This window comes from Vulpes vulpes, chromosome 12 (assembly GCF_048418805.1).
Source record: "Vulpes vulpes isolate BD-2025 chromosome 12, VulVul3, whole genome shotgun sequence".
In the NCBI taxonomy this organism is placed as follows: domain Eukaryota; kingdom Metazoa; phylum Chordata; class Mammalia; order Carnivora; family Canidae; genus Vulpes; species Vulpes vulpes.
Genome location: NC_132791.1, coordinates 93,608,527 through 93,626,971, shown reverse-complemented (window position 1 = coordinate 93,626,971; position 18,445 = coordinate 93,608,527). Strand labels below are relative to the sequence as shown.

Genomic DNA, 18,445 nt, shown 5'->3' with positions numbered 1-18,445 from the left:
CACAGTGAGGGCCTGCTGAAATGGAGTTGAGGGTAGAAGTAATCACATTTTTCAACTAGTTAGTAAGTTACCCAAGGTCATGTGATTAATAAGTGGTAGCTAGGATCCAGTCCAGCAGACTGACTCCAGAGTCAGCCCTCTTAACCCCTAAATACATATCTAATTATCTTTATAATAAAAATTACTTGAGTAAACATCAAGTCCATTCCCTATTCATTTTTTTAAAAGATTTTATTTATTTATTTTTGATAGATGGAGTGCAAGAGAGAGCATGAGCTGGGGGAGAGGCAGATGGAGAGGGAGAAGCAGACTCCCATGAGCAGGAGGCCTGATGTGGGGCTCGATCCCAGGACCCCAGGATCATGACCTGAGTGGAAGGCAAGACACTCAACTGGCTGAGCCACCCAGGTGCTCCCCCTATTCAATTTAAGAAAGATTATGTGAGACAATATTATTTAAGAGGAAAGAGAAACGGTAAGTAATTCTGTATTAGTTATCTCTCGCTCTGTAACAAATTAGCCCCAAATATCATGGTTTATCTTTTGGGATTTCTGTGGGTCAGGAATTGGCTGGGTGGTTCTGGCTCAAGTCTCTCATGGGGTTTCAGTCAGACAGTGGCTGGAACCGGGATAGTTGTGGTTAGTTGGACATCTCTCTTCATTTAGTCTCAGATACTCTCCTTGTGGTCTCCCCCCATGGGCTAGCTTGGGCTTCCCCCCAGAGTGGTATCTTCAGAGCAGATAGATTATTGACATGGTAACTCAGGCCTCCAGAAGCAAGCGTCCCAAGAGAATCAGGGGGAAAGCTTTATCATCTTTTTCAACCTAGTCTCTAAAGTCATACATCCTATTCACCAGAGTTATGAACCTCCTCAAATTTATGGGCTGGGAACACAGACTCCACATCTCTGTGGGAGGATTATCAAAGTCAATTGCAAATAAATGGTGTGGGATATGAGATACCATTGCAGCCATCTTTGGAAAATACAGTCTGCCACAATTTCTAAACTTCTGTTACTGATGTGTTCTTAAGATCTTTAAAACAGTACTAATGGGGGCAGCCCCGGTAGCTCAGCGGTTTAGCGCCACCTTTGGCCCGTGGCCTGATCCTGGAGACCTGGGATTGAGTCCCACATTGAGCTCCCTGCATGGAGCCTGCTTGTCCCTCTGCCTGTATCTCTGCCTCTCTCTTTCTCTCTCTGTGTCTCTCATGAATAAATTAAAAAAATATAAAAAAAAATAGGACAAATGCCTAATTGAGTAGCCTATGCAGTTGCTCGTGGACACCCATGGCTGTTGCTTTGCTTTCAAATTTCTTTTTTTTTGCTTTCAAATTTCAACTGACCCCCTCAAAACATGGTTTTAGAAGAGGGGCCCCTGGGTGGCCCAGTTGGTTGAGCATCTGACTCTTGATTTTGGCTCACATCTTGATCTCATGGTCATGAGAGCAAGGCCCACATTGGGCTCCACACTGAGCATGGAGCCTGCCTAAGATCCCCCCTCCCCTCCCCCCATGCATGCTTTCTCTCTTTCTCTCTAAAAAACAAAACATAATCATGGTTTCAGAAGACAGTAGTAATTCCTTCCCAGTACAGTTGCATCACGCAGGGGTTTACTTCTGCGTACCATCGTGTCAACTGCAGGAACTTTGTTTCTCACGTGTGTGCGTTAGAAAAGGATAAAATCAGGAGGTTGGGAATAGAAAGGGATATACAGTGAGTGGAAGATCAGGAAGGGAGTTTTTTCCACTCAAACTTGGGATAAAGGAAGGAAGATGAGAAAAATCTAATCTGGGACTTGGAACAGTTTCTCCTGTCTGTAGGAGGGAGGGAGCTGAAACATTAATCAGAGCTGCTGACAGCTCCTGATTTGCCTCGAAAGGATGCTGGGCAAGTCAAGCTCTGTAACTCTGGGCAGTGGGAAGGGGCTGAAGAAGAAATACCTACGTGCACAGGGCTACACCCAGCCTCTCAAACACACAAGTTGCTCTGTGTCTCTAGAATCACAACAAGAAGGAAACATTTCATGTCAGAACATCGGTTACCAAAAAAATGCAAAAAAATTTACATGCTCATTATCTGTGATAAAGGAAAAAAAGCATTTCACTAAAACCAGGAGAAGGAAAATTATGAAAGTCTTCTAGCTATTAGAACACGGTGAATAGAGCTTAATCTTAGAAAACCATTACCGCAGATTTATATACATCTTATTGGGAAATCGAAAATGGAACTACCAGATGATCCAGTAATTACACTTCTGGGTATTTCTCCCAAAGAATTGAAATCAGGATCCAGAAGAGCTGTTTTCATTCCCATGTTTATCGCAGCATTAGTCACAATAGCCAAGAGGTGGCTCCAACGTAAATGTCCATATGAATGGGCATATGAATGGATGAAGAAAACATGGTCTGCGCATACAATGGAATATTATTCAGCCTGGAAGAAGAAGGAAATTCTGACACAGGCCACAACACGGATGACCCTTGGGGACTTTATGGTAGGCGAAATAAGCCAGTTACCAAAGGACAAATACTGTATGATTTCTCTTACATGAAGTGCCTGGAGTCATCGAATTCATAGAGACAGAAAGTGGAATGGTGGTTTTTAGGGGCTACGGGGGGAGAGAAATGGGGAGTTGCTGTTCAATAAGTATATAGACTTTCAAATTTGCAAGATGAAAAGGTTCTAGAGATCCGCTATACATCATTTTGCTCATAGTCAGCAACACTGAAAAATTTGCTAAGAGGGGAGATCTTAGGTTACGTGTTTTTTGCCACAATAAAAAAAAATCATTGGCAATTTAATTACTCCCCGTGTTGTCTTTATGCTTGATTTTTGTGCGTGTCAAGTGCTATTATAATGGCATTCACTTGTTTCCTTGCAAAGTCTCCCTTCCACTTTATTTTTGCCTTAACGTTTCTCCAAATTAAGCCATACCCTGGGGCTCCCAGCAAACCACTCTCCTGGTTAGGGGCGGCCGCCCCACGGATGCTAGCTTCTTAGGGTAACTGTATGTGGTTATAATTTTCTTAAATTAAGATTTAGCTAATAGTGCATCTGAGTCTATAATGTGAGCAATTTTCTGAAAGTATTTTTTTACCGGAGAAAACATGCAACTAAGTGGGAACTCTTTTAATTAATTACTTTCACGGTTGGTTACCCCTTCATTGCTTGTGTTTACAACCAATTTTCCGAAGCAATTTTTGCACTTCAAAATGAGCACACGAGGTCAGGGGAATGATTCAAAAGCATAAGCTTGCAAGAGCGGACTATCCGTACCATTTGGATTATTTCAGGGCATACAAAAAGATGTTTGACTAAAGTGGCTTACTTATTTTTTAGAACTTGGGCTTTTTTTTGTTTTCTTCAAATCTTTTTGATTTGATTCTCCACAAGAGACTAAAAGTATACTTTTGATCTTAGGTCGTATTCTGACAGTTTCCAAATAGACCAGTGGCCAGGGACTTTCTGAATCTTTTTTTTTTTTTTTTAAGATTTATTTATTTATTCATTTGAGACACAGAGGGAGAGAGAGAGGCAGAGACACAGGCAGAGGGAGAAGCAGGCTCCATGCAGGGAGCCCGATGCGGGGCTCGATCCCGAGACTCCAGGATCATGCCCTGGGCCAAAGGAAGATGCTCAACCACTGACCCACCCAGGCATTCCAGGACTTTCTGAATGTAAAGTGACTCTAATTTCATAGTTTTGTTTCCTTCTTGTGAAAATGGATCTTATCTATAGCCATGTTTCATATTTAAAAAATATCTAATTGCTCAAGTGATTCTTTAGGTCAAGAATTGCTATTAGTGGGGTGCCTGGGTGGCTCAGTCAGTTAAGCATCCAACTCTTGATTTCGGCTCAGGTTATGGTCTCAGGGTTGTGAGATTGAGCCCCATGTCAGGCTCTGAGCTGGGCATGGAGTCTGCTTGGGAGTCTCTCTCTCTCTCTCTCCTTCTGCTCCTCCCCCCATCTAAAAAAAGAAAAAAAGAATCATTATTAATAAGAAGCCACTGTGGGTGGCTAGGATGAGTATCAGGGTTCTATAAAATCTTCATAGTTTGCTACCCCCAGACCCTCAGGGACAATTCATTCCTATCTCTTCTCTTTTTCAAACAAAGAAAAGGGGGCGAGTAGTCTGGTGCCTTATCTGACTGTGACGAAATACTGGAGCACCACGCTGGGAACCAGGAAGCCTGGGAGGTTGCAGCATCTGTGGCCTTGGCCTCATATTAGTTTGCCAATAACTAAGTAGCCTAGACTGGTTGGCTTAAACAACAGAAACTTATTTCTCCCAGTTTCAGAGGCTGGAAGTCCAAGATAAAGTGCCAGCCGATTTGGCTCCTGGTGAGAATTCTCTTCCTGGCTTGGAGAAAGCTGCTTCCCTGGTGTGTCCTCACGTGGTGGAGGTGTGTGGAGGTGGTGTGTGGGAGGGTTCTCTTCTTACAAGGGCACTAATTCCGTTATGAAGGCCCACTCTCATGACCTCATTCTAACCTTAATTATTTCCCAAAGGCCCCATCTCCAAAGACCTTCTCCTTAACACTTCAACATATAAATTTGGGGGGCAACCCATTTCATATCAACCTGCCTTAATTATCTTTCGTCTGGAATAGTCTAGGAGCTCTGATTTTCTGGGACATATTCAGGAAGAGAACTCTTCTCAGTATCTTGGTTTTAATATCTGAAAAGCGATTCTTACCAGCAACTGCTCCGAAATGTCAGTGTATTTAGATCACAACTACATACTATGGGACACCAAATCTACTCGGAGGCCTAAGATGTAAAAGTTACTCCAAAATATATTTTATTTTTATTTATTTATTTATTTTTTTTCTTTTTCCAAAATATATTTTAAATGATTGTTATCACTTTCTTTTTTGAGAAATTATTGCTATGTGTCTATTCTTAGTACCATTCAAAATGCCTTTTCACTTGTGGGGCCCTCTTGGTGTAGTAACATGAGAGCTGGTCTAGGTGGCTTCAAGCTTGGGTTCTAGCTCTCGCTCTAGGGCTTGCAGATCTAAGCTGTGATCTCTCCCATCTTTAAAACGTTTCTTCTCTCTGTATCATTTGGGAAAGAGGCATGAATGTCTGCCAGCAGCTCGCAAGGTGTTGATGTGACTTCTCAGAGCTCTGTGTCCGCTTTTTCTACCGTAGACTCCACCTACTTCACCGTGGGTCTCAGTCTGGAATCTGCTGACTGCAGCGTGCACCGGGTCCACATGTGGTATAAAGGACACTAGTTGAACAGAAGCTTTCTTTTCAAGTGATAATTATCCAATACCAAGCAGCTTAGAGAAAGGGGGGAATGTATTGACTCAGATAAGTAAATGGTAGAAAGAACAGGGCTCTCTCTTTCACTGCTTTCTTTTTCACATGCCAACATTTTCCTGAAGTATTGTTTTCCTTAGGGTTAGACTCATGGGTCCTGATAGCCCTGGGCATGCATCTTCCCAGCGTTTCCCTCTGGGAGGAAAGGGCTTCTTCTGGCAAAGCTGGGGTAGGGTTCTGATTGGCCTGGCTTGCATCCTGGGCCAGCTGGAAGAGCCAAGCTGGGCCTGAGAGCTTCAGTTGGGCTCTTGTGGCGTGCGGTGGCATCCTGAAGCACACAGGTGGACCACGTGTTAAGCGTAAAGCAATTTCCTCAAAGAAAGAAACTGCCAAGGCAAGATCCCCATGGGAATTGTAAGCTGGGCAACCACCTCATTCGCAGACTGTTTCTACTACAGTGAGACGGGCTTCACACCCCTCTTGGTAGCTCTGTGGAGCTTCTCTTTAGAGCCTTCCACACGTAGCTATATGGATGGATCCGATTTTATTGAGGGACAGGGGAAAACAAAAAGGAATGACAACCTACAGCAGGAAGAATTGCAAACGATATGCTGGCATTGTCTGGGAGCTAAGGACAAGCATGCGGATTGGTCAGCATCTCACAGGGGACTCTGTCCTGATACACCCAGTTTCTGTATGTGGGTCCCCATCCCCTCCACCATGTATATCCTCCTTTTAGCTTCACCTTGGTTCTCCCCCTTCCATTAGGGGAATTAGGGAAACCCTATGGAGGGCACTGCTATGCCCAGGATACACCTTTTTCTACTTAGCAGTACTTTCTCAGAGTCTTAGGTAGTCAGTCTAGAAATAGCATCCCGGGGACTCTGGGACAATGATGGGCTGTGTTGGTCTCGGCCACTTCAAGTCCCCCTGAACAACTCTGGCGGGATAGGGGGTCGGTGGGCTTTGGTGCCAGTGCTTCAGAGTATCCTATGTTGGACTCTGCTTGGACACTGTCCTGGTGGACTTCCCAACGTTGTTCTTTATGCTCTGCTCCCCAGTATGAGTTGGGGAAGTGCATATTTATTTTCCTGATTGCCTAGCAGAAAGAAGAGATTTCCTCATGGTTCTGTATTGCAAAGCCTACTTGCATTCTGTTCTGTTCACTTTGGATTTCAAGTGGTTTCTCAGTAGGTCTGTTGGGGATAGGGAACAGGCACATTACTCGGCCATATTCCATGGCGGCTTCCCTGGCTCCTAAAAAGACCTTGCCAATACACTGAATTTTCTGCTTAGAGAGGCTGGATTAACTTCTTAGATAAGGATCATGCTTCTTAATCTCCGTCTGGGGAAAAAGGTTGGTTTTTTTCTCTCCATTATGCAAGTGATTTTCCTTTGAGTATCCCCAGCAGGCTTGAAAATTTCTTTGAAGTTTATGGTTTCTCATAAAATTAATGTAAATTTTGCATTCTGCTCCATTATATATGTTTATAAGTACTGTTTTAAATTACTTCTTATTGAGCTAAATATATTTTCTGAAAAGATGTGTCATATTCATCTTGTTACCCTGTTATTCTCGAGCTTTGAGTAATTCTTGGCAATCACTTGAGAAGCCTGGTAATATGTCATTACAGCCTTACTACTCCCTCCCCTCCAATCTCTAATCTTCTGAAGCAACTTGGAGTAGCCCAAGCCTTTATAAAACTGTATCTTTGGGGCACATAACCTCACCCAGATCTTAGAGGGTGATGAAGGGGAACAAATTTTCCAGACAAGTTCAGGACAGCCTTTGGCATATACAACACCCATACTTTCTTTCAATAACTTTCTAACTTGGGGCTTAAACTTCATGTACTCAGTGGCCGTTATGAATCATTGATTCAGATAATTCTCCACTGAATGTAGCACCAACTCCTGGTCAACTCCTGGAGATCCTGGACTGGGTGTGTGTGTGTGAGTCAAGACATCCACACTCCTCTGGATCTGGTGGATGCATTTTGCTGCCCAGTATCCATTCACTCGTCTCTGATAACCACACCCCAATATCACTCTGGGGAACCACCCCTAATCCACTTTCCTTCCATCTACTTTTGGTTGTTTTGGCTCCTTCGAGATGCAGAACATATGACTCAGGTCCGGCCAATCAGCATGTATCAGTTCCCTGGCTGGGGACCCAAAATGACTCAATCAGAGTGAATAAAATGAAATCCTATTGGGCTTAAAGCCTGGAAGATATACAATCTAGATTTCAGTAGACGTCTTATGATCAGGAAGAGAGAGACTGTCTGAGAATAAAGCCAAAACACAGAATAGATCATAGCCAGTAGACCATGTGAGAAGACAAACTGGGTCCTGGCAACATCGTTTGGCATTTACACAAAGCTATGCTTGAAGCCAATACTGCCCCTGAACTTTTCAGTTATCTTAGCTAATAAATTACATTTTGGCTTAATCCTATAAGGTTGGATTTTCATGTGTGTGTATCTTTTGGAAATGAATGAATTCTAACTATATGTTCCATGTACGTGGGATCTTGCCTGCCTAATTTATCACGTATCCATAGAACTGGGAACAATGGTTGACACATAATAGGCACTCAAGAAATATTTGTTGAATAAATGAATGATCAATGAATTAGAACCAGGAGTAAGAGTTAGCACGTAGTAGATTCTGGAATAGGGAACTGGCTGGGTTAGCATTGGGTGGAAATCAGAGGAACTCCCTACCCTAGGTTGTGAAGTTGACAATACTAATTAAGCAGTATTAAAAATGTTGATCAAATTTTCACCTGTGTGTTGGCACTCACACCAGGGACTACTAAAGGTAACACCAGGAGACTTGGTAGGAAGAATTCCAGGTGTTAGAGTATGCTGGTTACTTTATGTGGTTTCAATGAGGGCTTACAATAAAAATACAAGCTTCAGCCAAGTACAATTTGTGATTGCTTGATTTTGAAGACACTCTTCAGCCTCAATTCATGTCATTAAGAAATTAGTTGATAGAGTATAGCTTTTAAGCAAGGCATTACCTCTTAAGACTCTCTCAGATATGACTACAGAGGATAATGGACAAGGAGATCTTCCAAGAGAGAGAAACCATGAGCCATGGGAGAAAATAGTTGAGGGAGAACTTCCCAGGATTGTCCAGATTGGCTAACCAAGAATCAAGGTCCAATGCCAGGAAGTAAGCCTTCTTATTCTCATCCAGGGGAACATGATATTTGCTTTGGATTAGTGAACACTGAGTAATTTCCAATTCTTGCTTTTCCCAAATGGTTTTATGGCAATTATCTTGTTCTTGTCCTACTATTGTATACTGAGTGTCAGGGGCTGCTAAAATGATCATTTAGGGGCTCCTGGTTGGCTCAGTTGGTTATAGGAACACCTAGATGCTCAGTTGGTTAAGTGTTTGCCTTTGGCTCAGGTCATGATCTCAGGGTCCTGGGGTCCTCAGGGTTTCCCTCTCCCTCTGCCCCTCTCCCCAGTCATGTTTTTTTTCTCTCTCTCTCAAATATATAAAACAAAATCTCTAAAAAATAAAATGATCATTTAGCTATAAGATTATGAGCCATAATATTTTGCCTGAATGACAAGATTGCATATCTTCCAGAGATCCCAGGTTTGGTGCTGGATTAGAATTGGGTTATCTCTTTTGGAGAAGTGGTGAATGTATTTTAAGTAGGTGCAGCAACTTTGCAAGATATGGGAGGAAGCATGCATTCATGTGTGTGTGTGTGTATGTGTGTGTGTGTTTTGAGAAGCCCAGAAGAGTGGACTGTAATGAACTTTAGTTCTTGAACTTTAGTTGCATTTTGCCACCCAGCAACCATTTACCTTTATTCTGACAACCATATGTGGTTTCCCTCTGGTAGATCACCCCTTACCCATTCTATTGCTTACATATCCACATGTAGATTTAGATCATCCAATTCCCTACCTGCATCCGACCCAGACAAAGTCAAATAAACAGGATGAGCCTTCTGGAATTTCTGGGAAAGATATTCTTGCTGTTTCTAGTGGCAATTGAAGATTAAAGAAGAGAAGACATGGAAATTCTATCATCACCTTATGACCACAGAGGGAGATCTTATTTGAGGATAAAGCCAACATATGGAGGAGAATAGAACAATGCCAAAAGATAGCAATGCTGGATCTTTTTCTCTTTTTTTTAAGATTTTATTTACTTATTGATGAGAGACACAGAGAGAGACAAAGAGAGAGGCAGAGACAGGAGAAGCAGGCTCCATGCAAGGAGCCCGATAGGGCACTCAATCCTGGGACTCCGGGATCACACCCTGAGCCAAAGGCAGATGCTCAACCACTGAGCCACCCAGGTGTCCCAGCAATGCTGGGTCTTGATGTTAGGTTTGAAATCCCCACATTGCAGTCTGTGCCTGAAGTCAATTCTGTCCTTAGATTTTCAGGTCAATGAGTCAATACATTCTCATTTATCAAAATATATGTCCTGTTGGATTTCCTGCCATTTTCAATTGGAGAGGTTTTGACTGATCCAACAGACAAATATCCCTACCCTTGGAGATGCCTTGAAGGTGATGCTTTGAAAGGAGAACCTGAGACAAGGACTTGCTCAGGTGCACATGGTTTACTTGGGCGGTGATTCCAGGCGTAGGAATGGGAAAGTAGGGAGAAGGAGACAGGAAGGGCCAACACACTGGAGATTTTCTGAGGACTGTGTGGAATGCACCTCAAAAGTGTCCCACCTGGAGACAGGGGGTCTGTGGCATTTATACACTGGCCCCTGTCCCAGTTATTTGAGGGATGATCCCAGGAGTCTTAATTCAGTGTGTATATGGATTGCAAATTGCTGAAGCTCAGCAGAGTTCCGTAGTTTTAGCGAAGTCTCAAAGTCAGCAAAGCAGAGTGACCCTGAGAAAGGCTCCTGACGTGGGATGCCGGCGGTATGCATAGAAGTGTCCATCACAGATGCCCTGAAACCAGATGGGCCAGAGGGCTGTGGTATTGGTGTGCCAAAAGCCATCAGCTACAAGATCTATTTCCCATTTTTCTTTCCAAGTTTCTCTCTTAACAGACCTCTTTAAATCAGCTATGAGAATTGAAGAACCTACTCACACCTATCTTGGGCCTAGCCTATTCTAATATAATTCTCCCACATAATCAAATTGATGTCTTCAATACCGTGGTGGTGGAACAACCCTTCATAAGAGGACTCTGGAACAAGTTACTTCTGCCCCTACATCTGCTTCTCAAAGAATCTGGTTTGACCAAGATAAATTTACTGGTGGGATATAAGACATTTCTAAAAATCAAAAACATTTAAGCAGTGAAGACCCAAACTTGGTGGATCTAGAACTCAAGAAACATGGAATCTGACTATTGTCTTATGAGGAAGCTGACATAAACCAGGACAGCTAAAGCTCATAGTTGATGAAGTGAATCCAAACCTTGACATACTTGAATTCCAAATCTAACCTGTGCTTAATATGGGCTGGAAACCGGGTCAAGAGGTTATTACATTACAATGTGGGGAGACAACCTGAAGACTCTTGCCTTAGGCTCCTTTTTCTACTGGAAAAATATCATGTAGCAGAGGGCTCTTCCTCAGGGCCTATGGATAACTGTGTAGGCCTATGTGTAGGAATTAATTAGGAAATTTAAAAATTATGTTGGGAGCTAACTGGGCTGACAGCTGGCTTGCCAACCAGATATATCTGTTCTTGTTTTGTCCTTTAGATAAGTCTGAAAGGGGAATGGGATGATGGGATCATTACTTCAGCTAGTGTAGGCCTCTGAACAGCAATTTCTTTATCCCTTCTAAAGAAAGAGTTAGAAGGGGCAGAGGCCTCTTCAACCCAAGAGATCCGTCACCACCCCTCTCCAGTTTTAAGCATTTAACCTCACCATTTCAATTCCTGAAAATACTCTTCTGTATCTCCCAAAGGATCCGACTTTCAGGAAGGACGTGTTCTGCCAAATAACCAGTTAACACACCAGGGAAAGGAGAGCCGAGACCTCAGTGTTGCATTTTGGCTATGACCCTACTCTATGAAATATTGATCATGGTCTGCAGAAATTTTTGGAAATCTTGTATATAGGATGGTGCCCTTTGTTGTAAAAGCTATGACATTTTTACCCAGGCCAATAGAAGTCCCAGAGAGTTAGTTTCATTCCTGATTCCTGAACTCTGTTGGCAACATCCACCTGGATTTCATGCTACTTCCTGGACCAATAAGAATATTTAGTAATGTCAGATACTTCCAAAGATGGCCTGTATTATGCCCTGTGCTGGGTCTCCTTCCATTCCAGCTATAGCCACATACAAACAGATACAAGATTCTTCCTTGCAGACAATCCCAGCCATCTTATTATGGCCTACAGTTCATATCCTGATTCTGGAAAGTATTATCCAAATTCCACCATGTCCTTGAATATATCCTGGAAGAATATTTCAGTATCTATATTTATAGTAGACACAGAATCAGACAGAGATTCTCTGTAACACAGAATCTTGTAGGCCAACCAAGAAGACGTGAAGCAAACTCTTGAGGGCCCCCAAGAAGCTATTCAAAGCACAGGCTCCAGACCCAGGAGAGATCATTCTAACAGGAGATGCTGCTGGCTCTCCTATGGACATACCTCCACAACCTGTCTTTACTGAAAACCGGAAGATGGTTTCCAAGGATGACTTGCATTGTGGAGGCAATCAGCCCCACAGCATCCTACATAATCCATTTTCTCCTATTTTCTGTAGTCCCCACCCCTTCACTGTTTATCCTTTTGTTCAGCTCTGTGGAATCAGAATGCGTAATGGTGGTAGGGCTGGGGGGGATGGGACTCTGGTTCTATTGGCAAGATGGCAGAGGTATATAGTAGGGATCGATAAATATTTGATTAATACATGAAGATATGTTTGTTTACATGTTTTTGGCAGATATTTATAATATTCCTAGACATCTAGTACTTTAATCAAAATGAACCTCACTTCATTATATTTGGAGCATTGCCTTAAAACTCAGAATTTATCTGGGTTTCTGGAGTATATTTTCCACCTAAAGGCTGCTCTGAGTATGTTACTCATCATTTGTGCCTGAGCCAGGAGAAAACAATGTAGGATTCCATTAGAGGCATGTCTCTCAAGCACTAAATCTCAAAACTTCCACTTTGGGTTGTATCTTCTTGAGAGCAATTCTATTTGATTTTATAGGTGCCCATTTTTGTTTTTAGGTACAAGAAATACAAACCTAGAGGATCAAGCACATCTGCCTCATAAGCAGAACAATTTAGTAACTATCAGCATATAAGAGAATTTAGACTGGCTTCTTCATTTCAGAAATATCTTTCACATCAGTAGTCATTGTATTCAATCATTTAATTCATCTGATAATTTCCCTGGCTGTCTCCATTGCATTTGCCTAGTATTGGACTTGCTTCTGGTTTAATTTTCTTTTTGTTGGCATAGTTCTGCTGAAGCTGATTTCTAGATTGTCTTATCACCATCCTCACATTCAGACTATGGGCTGAGTGGAAGGTGGAGTTAATTCACTGTTACATTCCCTAAATATCTCTAAACTGTGGCTTCAGCTAATGACAGATACAGATGAGTATGTCCCCTACTAATGGGTGGTCCTGTACTTGGTGGAGAGACTTATTATTCTCTCCTTTTTCCAGATATGTTTGGCTGTTCCATTCAATAATGTAATATGTAGATGATCAGAGACCTACCTACAATAGAGGAGCCAAATAAGCAGTATGGGTCTTAATTTCTAACTTGGTAATTAAAAAACTTAATTATTAAGCTCAGAGGAGGTACTACTGGTATTTAGGCAAGAAAGTTCTTTGGTGTGAGGGATTGTCCTACTCATTGTTGGACGTATAGCCTTTCTGGGTTCTTCCCAGTTAAAGTGATGACCCAAACTGTTCCTTCACCTCTCAAATCCCTCACCTGGTTGAGGAGCACTAAAGGAATGAGGACTTGCTTTCTAGAGAGTGTCTGGGAGTTACATGGCGAATCTCTACTTCCTTTTATGAGGAATCCTAAAGGATAGGCAACAGATAAATAATGCCCTCATTCTCCACTAGAAGTAGCTCATTCTGCATGATATGACTTAGACTTTAGATTGGCCAAGCTCTTGATTCAAGTCCAGATGTTCCAGAAAATTCTCCAAAGAGATGGTAGTTGCCCACTCTCATTTCAAGGCTTGACTTTGGCTCTAGAGTTTATCCTAAACTATTATGCTTCTGGAGATTGAAAATAGATTCAGGGCATGGGACACTATTTTCCATAATTTACTCTCTGTCCCTCTTCAGACATTCTGGAATAAGGCTGCTGTTGACCAGATGGGCTGTGTTATATGGAGGGGAAAAGATCCTGTCTTTGTTAGGCTAAAAAATGTCCAAAACTAATGAAAACTTAAGGAACCAAATGCTTATTATATGTGATTATCACAGTGAAGCATTGTTTTAGAATGTTGTTGACACAGGTCTTGGGACTGTGTGTTCATAAACATAGTGCTCTCATGGGTGGAAGAAAATTCCAATCTAGGTTATTTTTAGAGAAAATTGTAGTTCTTTGTTTCTCCTAAAATAGAAAGGATCATATTTTCAATGCCTTTGTGGCTGTATCATGTTAATGAAGATAGGAAAAATACACCATCCTAACTGGTTAGATACAGGACCCATACGAGAGGCAGGTGGCAAGCACACTCATGTTCCTTCCTAAAATATTTAACACTTATTTGTTGATTATGTATTATGTCTAACCCATTGCTAAGTGTGGAAGGAATACAAAAAATTATGCTATATAAGATACACGTTTCTTTCTTTCCCACCAGGAGTTCCAATGAGCCACATATACATAAGGGACAGTAAAGAATCAAAGGCAGTTTGGGATATGCGCCACCAAAGGCAGTTTGGGTCACTGTGGCATTGTTCAGAAAACCTTCTGTTGGCCATATCACAGTAGCTTTATCTCCCAAGCCACATGATCATACCTCCCACATTCGTATTGTCTACATTTGGATTTCAACTCTGCATCTGTAGGAGTCTTTCCAACCTACGTGTCTAATGAGATTTAATGTTTTGGGATAAAAGCTTCTGCAATAGAGTGATTTTGTTTTCCAAATAAATGCAAACTTGAGCTTTCTGAGCACCTCTGTAAATATGTCATTCTCAACAGTCAAATTTTTTAGATAGCTATGGATCCAGTCCTCTGAGGGGATGGGGTGGACACTCTGTCCACTTTGTTATCTTGAAAATGATTGACCATTTCTGATTCAGGCTACTTAATTTCAATCCCATTTCAAATCAGCAAGCACTTATTGAATGGCAGTTCTCCGTAACAGAGCTATGGGGGATACAAGAACTACTTAGCGAGGCTCTCTCCTTCCAGGATCATAGATTAGTGATGTCAGGATCATCTGGCAAGTTTCAAAAATACTCAGACCTGCTTAATATGACTCTCTGAGAATAGGGCCCAGACATCATTTTAATTTATTCAGTTAATTAATTTTTTACTGTATGATGTCAATTATATTTGGAATCTAAAAACACTGAATTCGTAGAACTGAGGGAACAAATTGGCAGTTGCCAGAGGTAGAGGATATGGGCAGGGAAAATGTGGAGGTGGCTAAAAGGTACAAACGTCCTTATAGGATAAGTAAGTCCTGGGGATGTAATTTACAACATGGTGAATATAATTAATACTGTATTGTATATTTGAAAGCTGCTAAAAGAATAGATCTTCAAAATTCTTATGACAAGAAAAAAAAACTATAGCTATGTGCAGTGATGGGTGTTAGTCAAACTTATTTTGGCAATCATTTTGTAATTCATTCATTTATCAAATTATTATGTCATGTATCTAATGCTGGTATACAATATTATACATCAATGGTATCTAAAAAATTTTTTATTTTTCATCATTATTTTGTTAACAAGCAACTTTTTAGATGATTCTAATGGATATATGGGGTACAGATCTAGATAACCAGACCAAAACCACAACAACAGTTTGATAAATACTGTAATAGAGGTATAAATAAAATTTAAGGAATGGCTGGAAAAGGAGATTAATTTCAAATGGGAATACTGAAGATCTCTTCTTGGAGAATCCAAGTGTGGAGTGGGGCCAGGTGGCTGAAATTTTGGAGTTCATATGTCTGCCCTTCATCATTTGTTTCTAGTTCTCTCTCCTATTAATCAGCTATTAACTGTCCCTCTTAGAGCTGGGGGAGTGTGTCTATTGCAGCCTATTTCTAATGTAAACTTGCTAAGCATCTGGGGCTAGGAAATTTAATTTCCAAGTTTGTTGGAATTGAATGTAAATTAAGAGTAAATAGGTTCCACTTCCCACTAAAGGAACTAGGACTCCTTAAAGAAATGGCTGACTCCAGATCAGGAAATGTGGTGAGTCTAGGCTATCTTCTTATGCCAGCAAGCAAGGAAGCAAGCAAGGAAGTTATTAAGACTAATGGGGTTTTGAGGATCCCTGGGTGGCTCAGCTGTTTAGCGCTTGCCTTCGGCCCAGAGTGTGATCCTAGAGACCCGGGATCGAGTCCCACGTTGGGCTCCCTTCATGGAGTCTGCTTCTCCCTCTGCCTGTCTCTGGCTCTCTCTCTCTCTCTCTCTCTCTCTCTCTCTCTGTCTCATGAATAAATAAATGAAATCTTAAAAAAAAAAAAAAAGACTAATGGGGTTCTGGCACAAGAACACAGATCAACTTGAGCCTCCCCTGGGCCAAAGAGGGGGCTATTTGAGTATCCATAAGGATAATAACTGCCATAGGTTGAAATAAGTTAAGTATATAAATATCCAAGGGCTCGTAATGATGCTAAAACACAAAAACAATAAAAGCAAAAGACTCCTCCCCCCAAACCCTCCAAAAAAACCCCCCCCAAATCCCATTGGCAAATTGGAATTACCGGGCACTATGAAAATTCAAAAGTAACATCAAATGTTTGTCTTCCCTTTCTTACATTTACCCCTTCAGGGTAAACAAATAGTTGTTATGGGAAGTTGTGCTTTTTTTTTTTTAAACAGATTTCCAGTTAATCAATGAGGAAGAAATGAGAAAAAAACATATTTTGAAACCCATAATGAGTCCAGGTAATGGCCATCAATGGATTGATATATATATCTGCCTACCTACCATCTATCTATCATGTATTTTAGTTGTCTGTTGATGCATAACAAACCACCATCATGTGGGTCCACTGGGGGTCACTACCGAGGCTACATTCTTTGAGGGGCTCAGCTAGGGCTGTGGTGTCTAAGATGGCCCCACTTACATTGTAGACTTTGGTGCTGTCACCAGGAAACTTTGGTTCTCTTCAGAAGACCTCTCATCATTCAGTCTATCCTGAACTTCTTCACATAGCGGTCAGCTTCCATGAGGGTGGATGGGGAGGTCAAAGCTGACTGGTCTCTTAAGGACTAAACCCTGCCACCTTCTGTTGGTTGAAGCAAATCACGGAGTTGGTTCAGATTCAGAGGAAGGGGAAATGAACTCCAGCTCTGATGGGAGGGATGGGCATCTCAGAATCCACTTATCAGTATCTGTGCCCTAGCCACAATAGTTCATATCTCTTCCACATGCAAAATACATTTAACTCTCCCTCAAGTGTCTCCACCATTTTGACATCTGTTGAAAGTCCAGGGTCTTGTTAGCCAAATCAGGCCCTCAGGTGTAGCTCCTGTTGATCTGAGACCAAGGGAGACAAGTTATCCCCCCTCCACACATGAGACATACAATAGGGAGCCTGCAATAGGGCACAGCTGGTCAAAAGAGGGAAGAATGGGAAACACATGGCAGTTACGTTTCCATAGCAATTCTGAATCCAAGCACACCTCACCATTTCCCACAATTCTGGGGCCAGACAGAAAAGGATTTGCTGCTGTTGGTCTTTGGAAAGAACATATCACAGATTTTAAAATCTTTAGGTGAAAAGTTTGTGGAGAACTTCACGCTACAGAGATGAGACTGACACTGTGTGAACCTCATAACCAGTCTCAGCAGACCTCAAAGTAGGACAAGCAGAATGATGAGCCTCGTGCTGTAGCGGGATAGGACGCACACGGCATCACCCTGCAACTCTTCTTGTCCCAACATTGATCCTGACGACTAATTTACAGGAAACACAAGAGCTAGAGGAGCAAGTTAAGCGACATGAAGAAGTAATTGGGCAAATTCAAAATACTCAACATTCTACAGTATAAATGATTTTGTCTCTCTAGCAAATTAACGGTAAGAAAAACAGGGAGGGGCTGTTAAGAGTAAAAGAGAAAAGGCATCTTGATGAAGTCCCAATAATTCATTTTTGCTTTTGGTTCTCTTGTCTTTGTAGATGCGTCTAGCAACAAGTTGCTATGGCTGAGGTCAAAGAGTTTGCTGTCAAAGGATAAACACAGTGATTTGATGGGGCATATGCACCCCAGTGTTTATTATTTTTTTAATTTTTAAAAATTAAAAAAAGATTTTATTTTTTCAGATAGAGTGAAAGAGTGAGAGAGAGAGACAGAGAACAGGTGACAGGGAGGGGCAGAGGGAGAAGCACACTCCCCGCTATGCAGGGAGCCCCATGTGAGGCTCAATCCAGGACCCTGAGATCATGACCTGAGCTGAAGGCAGACACTTAACTGATTGAGCCACCCAGGTGCCTCCACCCCAGTGTTTATAGTAGGAATGTTCACAATAGCCAAAATATGGAAAGAGCCCAGATATCCATTGACAGATAAATGAATAAAGAAGATATGACATACATATACATAAACACACACACACACAGGAGTGTGCATGCACACACAAATGGAATATTACTCAGCCACCAAAAAGAATGAAATTTTACCATCTGCAACAACGTCGATGGAACTAGAGGGTATTATGCTAAGCAAAATAAATCAGAGAAAGCCAAATATCATATGATTTCACTCATATGTGGAATTCAAGAAATGAAACAGATGAACATAGGGGAAGGGAAGGAAAAATTAAATACGATGAAAATTGAGAGGAAGGCAAACCATAAGAGACTCTAACTCAAGGAAACAAACTGAGGGTTGCTGGAGGGGAGGTGGGAGGAGGGGGTCACTGGGCGATGGGCATTAAGGAGGGCACTTAATGTAATGTGCACTTGGGATCCCTGGGTGGTGCAGCGGTTTGGCGCCTGCCTTTGGCCCAGGGCGTGATCCTGGAGACCCGGGATCA

At 41.9% G+C, this 18,445-nt stretch overlaps 1 long non-coding RNA gene across 1 annotated transcript in view; it reads left to right on the top strand.

Annotated features, from left to right (window-relative positions):
* The first annotated feature begins 4,282 nt into the window (after positions 1-4,282).
* The window catches only part of LOC140594908 (uncharacterized), a 57,922-nt gene continuing 43,759 nt past the window's right edge, over positions 4,283-18,445 (top strand). Inside the window, exon 1 of the long non-coding RNA XR_011996181.1 lies at positions 4,283-4,404. This is a non-coding gene — a long non-coding RNA (uncharacterized lncRNA). The remainder of the gene's footprint in view (positions 4,405-18,445) is intronic.